General features: G+C 48.1%; 1 pseudogene; it reads left to right on the top strand.

Annotated features, from left to right (window-relative positions):
• The first annotated feature begins 547 nt into the window (after positions 1-547).
• Positions 548-1,912, top strand: LOC127185527 (calreticulin-like; annotated as a pseudogene).
• The last annotated feature ends 4,398 nt before the right edge of the window (positions 1,913-6,310 follow it).

The raw sequence follows: 6,310 nt of genomic DNA, 5'->3' as shown, positions 1-6,310 counted from the left end.
TAGTGATTAACTTTTTTTAAATATAGTTTATTAATTTATTCATATTACATCTCAATTGTTATCCCATGATAGTGATTAACTTTATGTTTTGTTAATAATGCATGTTATTAGCTAAGTGGTGGTGGCACACACCTTTAATCCCAGCACTCAGGAGGCAGAGGCAGATGGATTGCTGTCTGGTCTACAAAGTGAGTTCAGGACAGCCAGGGTGACAGAGAGAAACCCTATCTTGAAAAACAAAAAATTAAAATTAAAAAAAGTTCTGGGGGGAGGTCAGAATGTTGGTTGGAGAAAAAGAGGAGACCTGGCCCGGGGTGCTGGCACACACCTGTAATCCCAGCACTTGGGAGACAGAGGCAGGTGGATCTTTGTGGGTTTGAGGCCAGCCTGGTCTACAAAGCCAGTTTAGGATAGCCAAGGCTATACAGAGAAACCCTGTCTCAAAAAACAAACAAAACAAACAAAAAGACTACGTGTTTTAATACTGCAGAGCCGTTGCTGATGATCATTTGAAAGGGCCCAAGCGCCACTGTCCCGTCAGCCCTCCATGCTCCCACCAGTGCCACTCCTACTCCTACGCTTGGCAAACACAGAGCCTGCGCTCTATTTCAAAGAGAAATTCTTGGATGGAGATGGCTGGACTAACTGGTGGGTTGAATCCAAACATAAGTCAGATTTTGGCAAACTTGCCCTCAGTTCTGGCAAATTCTATAGGGACCACAAGAAGGATAAAGGGCGGCAGACAAGCCAAGATGACCAATTTTATGTGCGGTCCGCTCGATTTGAATCCTTCAACAACAAGGGCCAGACACTGTGGGACAGTTCACAGGGAGGCATAAGCAGAATATCGATGGTGGGGGTGGCTATGTGAAGCTGTTTCCTGGTAGCTTGGACCAGAAAGACAGGCATGGAGATTCAGAACACAACATCTTATTTGGTCCATACATCTGCAATCCTGGTACTAAGAAGACTTGTGTCATCTTTAACTACAAGGGCAAGAATGTGCTGATCAGCAAGTATATCCACTGCAAGGATGATGAATTCACACCTCTCCACACTGATTGTACAGCCGGACAACACTTAGGAAGTGAAATTTGACAACAACCAGGTAGAGTCAGGCTCCCTGGAGGACAATTGAGACTTCCTGCCATCCAAGTAGATAAAGGATCCTGATGCTGCCAAGCCAAAATCCTGGGACCAACAAGCCAAGATTGGTGACCCTACAGACTCCAAGGCCGAGCACATCCCGACCCTGTGCTAAGAAGCCTGAGGACTGGGATGGAGAGATGGATGGCAAGCAGGATGAGCGCAGGCTTAAGGAAGAAGACAAGAATCTTCAGGAGGAGGAAGAGGCTAAGGACAAAGAGGATGGCAAAGATGAAGATGAGGAGGATGAGGAGGATGCCACGGGTCAGGCCAAAGATGAGCTGTCGAGGCCACGCCATCTTGCCTCCAGGGCTGGACTGAGGCCTGAATGCCTTGCTGCAGAGCTGACTGCTCCCAATAATGTCTCTATGGGACTCAAGAACTTTTCATTTTTTCCAGGCTGGTTCAGATCTGGGGTGGACTCTGATTTTGTTTTTGTTCTCCTGACTTTCCCCTCCCAACTTTTTACTGGTGTTTGTCTTTACTTCTCCTTCAGCCCTCACCTCCTGGCTTCTCATTTTTGAATCAACATCTTTTCCTTCTGTCTCATTCTCCATCCCCTGGTCACTACACTGGGGCGTGGAGAAGCCCTAGGCTTGAGGTTTCATCTGCTCCCTCTTTCTGGATCTCAGAGGAGGGCAGAAGGGGGTGGTGTCTCCCCTCCCCCAGCACTGAGGAAGATTGGGGCTTTTCTCATCCCCTTTTTCCCTTGTCCCCAGGACTGGGCCACTTGTGGGGCAGCCAGTTCTACCACAGCTCACACTGAGAGTGTAAAAACTACAAAAGTTCTATTAAACTAAGATTTGTGTCTTAAAAAAAGAATGCATGTTATGCTGGGCATGCTAGTGCACTCCTTTAATCCTAACACTTGCGGGAGGCAGAGGCAGGCCAATCTCTGAGTTCTGAGTTCGAGGCCAGCCTGGACTACAGAGTGAGTCCAGGACTGCCAGGGCTGTTACACAGAGAAATCCTGTATGAAAAAACAATAAACAAGTAAACAAGAATGCATGACAGTAAAATAGCTGCAGTAACTACTACAAAACCAGGAGAAAATACATTTAATTCAAGATGACCAAGAGAGTATACTTGGGTCTGCTCTCAGCTTTATTTTTCTTTCTTTCTTTTTTTTTCTTTTAGTTTTTTGAGACAAGGTTTCTCTGTATAACAGCTCAGGCTCCTGGACTCACTCTGTAGACCACCAGGCTGGCCTCGAACTCACAGCGATCCTCTTGCCTCTGCCTCCCAAGTGCTGGGATTATATGTGTGTGCCACCACGCCCGGTTCAGCTTTCACTTTCATCTCTTTATTTATTTATTTTTTCATCTCTTTATTTACTTACTTATTTAAAGATTTTATTTAAAAATTTAATTATGTGTGTGTGTGTGTGTGTGTGTGCGTGTGCGCGCGCGCATGCATGAGGGGGGGGGGGTATACAGGTGTCTGCAAAGGCCAGAAGAAATTAGAGCTGATGTCACAGACAGTTGTGCGCTTCCGATGTAGGTGCTGGGAACTGAATTTGGATCTTCTGCAAGAGCTCTTAAGAGCTTGAGTGCTCTTCACTGCCATCTCACCAACTTTGTTTTTAGACAGGGTCTCACATAAGCCAGGCTGAACACAATTGTTTTATATACCTTGAATTCTGATCCTTCTGCCTCTACCTCCTGAGTACCATAATTAAGGTGTACATCACCAGTCTTTCCTCTGTTCCCACCTTTTGTTTGCTTGGTTGGTTTGAGTTTTTGAGACAGGGTTTCTCTGTGTAACCTTGGCTGTCCTGGAATTTCCTCTTTGGACCAGGCTGACCTTGAACTCACAGAGACCCACCTGCCTCTGGCTCCCAAGTGCTAGGATTAAAGGTGTGTGCCACTATGATTGGCTCATCCCCACCTTTTAGCCAGCAGATGCTGGGCTTTCTGAGATTGCTGTGCACTTGAGCTTTGGGAGACAAATGCGCCTGTGGCAGCCAAGTGTGTTCATATGGCAAAGACACCGAGGACAGACAGAGGCAGCTGCATTTCTGCTAGTGGATCTGTGTTTCCCTGTGCCTGTCCTCTACCACTTGGTATGAGGGAGCACTTGTGACAATGATGGCTTCTAGTATGTCGAATATTGTATCTGATATATGTTTATCCAGTGCTATGTCTTATTGAACACTCATTATTATATTACTGAGCTCATAGGCTGTTCTGCAGCCTGATAGTTTCCCACCTTGCTGGTGGTGGCAGATGCAACATCTGCCCTAGGAAGCTGGAGCTCTAGCCCTGAGGCCTTTCTGGTAACCCATCCAACAGCTGGCTAAGTGTTTGATTTTCTGCACCAAATCCCTTTCTGTAGATGGTCACAGCACAGATTTCTGCCTCCTGCCTTAGATCTTCTGCCTCTGTTCCTTGGAAAGCGTGATGGCATGTCTTACAGTCTTCACTGATCTGAAGTGGGGGCAAGAAGAAAACCTGAGAAAACAGGGCAAATAGAAAGCACACAATGAGCTAACCCAAACACACCAGCAAGCATCATGGGTGGAATCCAACTTGAGACAGGGTCTCACTCCATACTAGACTGGCCTGAAACTCACTACATAGACTGGGTTTGGTCTTGAATTCCTGATATTTCTGTCTCAGCTTCTCAGGTAGTAAGATTTCAGGCATGCCTTACCATACTCAGCTACAAACTGCAGTTATAAGACAAAATGAGTGAACATAAATTTACTATACAATTTAGCAACTCTATACTAGGTAGATAACTTAGACAAATGAAATTTTATGACTGCATCTTCATTCACGACTGCCAAAATCTGGAAGCAACCTAGGTACTTCCATGAGTAAACAGCTAAATACATCATGATACATTCAAACACTGGACTATTACTCAGCACACACACACACACACACACACACACACACACACACACACACACATACACACACACACAGACACACACACTGGGAGGGTGGGAAGAGGTAGTTGTGCTTAATCTCAAGAGCTATGCTTTGTGAATTAAGCTACACAAAAGAATAAATATGATATGATGGTATTTATAATGAATTCTAGAAAAGATAGCACACCAATGAGTGGAAGTTAGGGACCAAAATATAAAGGATAGCTGTGAAAGGGCTTTGGAGGCTTTGAGGAGGTGATAGAAATATTCTACAGCTTAATTTTGGTGGTGGCTACAGTGATAAGTATCAAAACTCATCAAACTGAGGTAAGCACGGCAGCACAAGTCTTTCATCTCAGTGCCGGCATCTTTATCAAGCTTATAATTCCAGATGCAGGGGATCTTCACCTCTGCCCACCCTGGGCACCGGCATAGACAAGCAACATACACATGGTTAAAAATAATTTCTACATTATTTTTTTCTTTTTGGTTATTTTTGAGGCATGGTTTCTTATATCTGGTAAGCAGATTTTTACTTTGTAATTGATTATTTTTGAGACAGGGTCTCACTATATAGCCTTGGCTCTTCTGGAACTCATTATGTAAACCAGGCTGGCCTGACACTTATAAGATATCTATCTGTTTGTCTCTGCCTCCCTAGGATTTGCTGTGCATTCTGAACACCTGTAATCCCAGCACTCAGCAGGCTGAGACTGGGAGATATAGGTTAAAACGAGCCTGGGCTATAGAGTGCGTTCCAGGACAGCATCAAGCCTAGATTAGGTCGAGCTAGGGCTTGGGTGCAGTCTGGGAGTGGGGCCGTGGAGGCAGCAGCTGGCCAGGAGAAGCCAATGGTGTGGCCTATCACTTTTATATCAGTGCAGCCAGGAAGCTGATCTCAGCTCAATGCCTCATGGAAAATACCCTTCTCTGCCCGGTTCAGGAGGGCCCTGGTTTCACGACCCAGGCAGGTTCTGTCTCTTGCTGTCTCCTGAAGACTTGCACCATGAGGACTGTTGGCAGCTTCCTTCTGAACCCATGTGAGTCAAGCGGTAGGCCTGTGGAAGGGGCAGTGTCCCCTGAGCTCCCTGCCTGGGCCTCCACCTTCACTCAGGTGCCTCTTCCTAAAGACTCGGTCAAACACAACCTCCAGACCTTCATAGAGGGCTGGTGGGTGCTCTCAAGTTTTTTTTATCTTTTGTGAGAAAGGAAGCTGGCGATCCTATGAGGAGGGAGACCAGGTCAAACTGCCAAAAGTGATTTCCTGGGATCAGGGCACTGCAGCACGAACGGAGTGTTGGCAGGCTGAGCAGAGGGCCCACAGCATGCTTCACTGAGTAACAGGCATGCCCATAAAAATACCATACCTACCAGGGCTGCAATCTGCCATCTGGGCCCTAGGCCTTCCTTGCCCTGTGGCTTTGGCTAGCTGGACTCACTTTGGAATTCCACCCTCCTCCACTTCGCCTCGCTTGGGAAGTCACAGCCATGAGCCTGGGAGGGGGTGCCACTGGGAAGAGCTCCTTCCTTCCAGAAGCTTTCCCCAAAGGGCTGTAAGCAAGAGTGGGGTGGGCAGGAAAGGTCAGGAAGAGGCCAATCCCGAGGACAAAGAAATAAGGCATTGAGCAGGCGGGAAGTGGGAGGAAGATCAGGAGTAGGGGGTTTCAGGTCGAAGGGCGCCCTCTCTGCGACCTTTCGCTTCTGGCCTAGGCAATTGGGGTGTGCAGGAGCCCATGCCCCGCCACACCTCCTTCGTAGATTGGGGGCTCAGGTTCATGCGCACATCCCTGAAAGACCCTAACCTAGCGTCTTGGATAGGCAGGGGTTCGAAAAGGAGCTCGAGGTTATCGGGGTTCTGCCGAAAGGGTGTGGAGACATTCAAACACATGACCAGGGCGCGGCCTGGACCCAATTGTATATGAGTGCCCATCACTGGTCAGTACCCTCAAAGGCCAAGCAGAGGCGGGGCAATCTGGTTCCCAGCTTGGATCCTCTCCCCGCTTCCCAGCCCGGGGATCCCGAAAATACTCCTATCAACGATTCCCAATCCAAGCCTCCAGGGCAGCGGGTATCCCCGATGGTAAGGTTGGGGTCACTCTAGTCTCGGGGATTCCGGGACTGCGGAACTCCTGGAGAGGACCCCCGAGGGGTCCCTATCGCGCGCCTGGCTCTGTGGCTGGGTTCAGATGAAACAAGGAGCGAGGGTGTGGTGAGGCGGGGCCTGCTGCGGGGGAGGTGATCTCACTCCTCCTCCTCCTTCTCTCCCCCCCCACGCCTCCCCTCCGCGCA

The sequence above is a fragment of the Acomys russatus genome, chromosome X (assembly GCF_903995435.1).
Source record: "Acomys russatus chromosome X, mAcoRus1.1, whole genome shotgun sequence".
NCBI lineage: Eukaryota > Metazoa > Chordata > Mammalia > Rodentia > Muridae > Acomys > Acomys russatus.
Note: the sequence above shows the minus strand (reverse complement) of the source record. Positions and strands in the feature narration are given on the sequence as shown.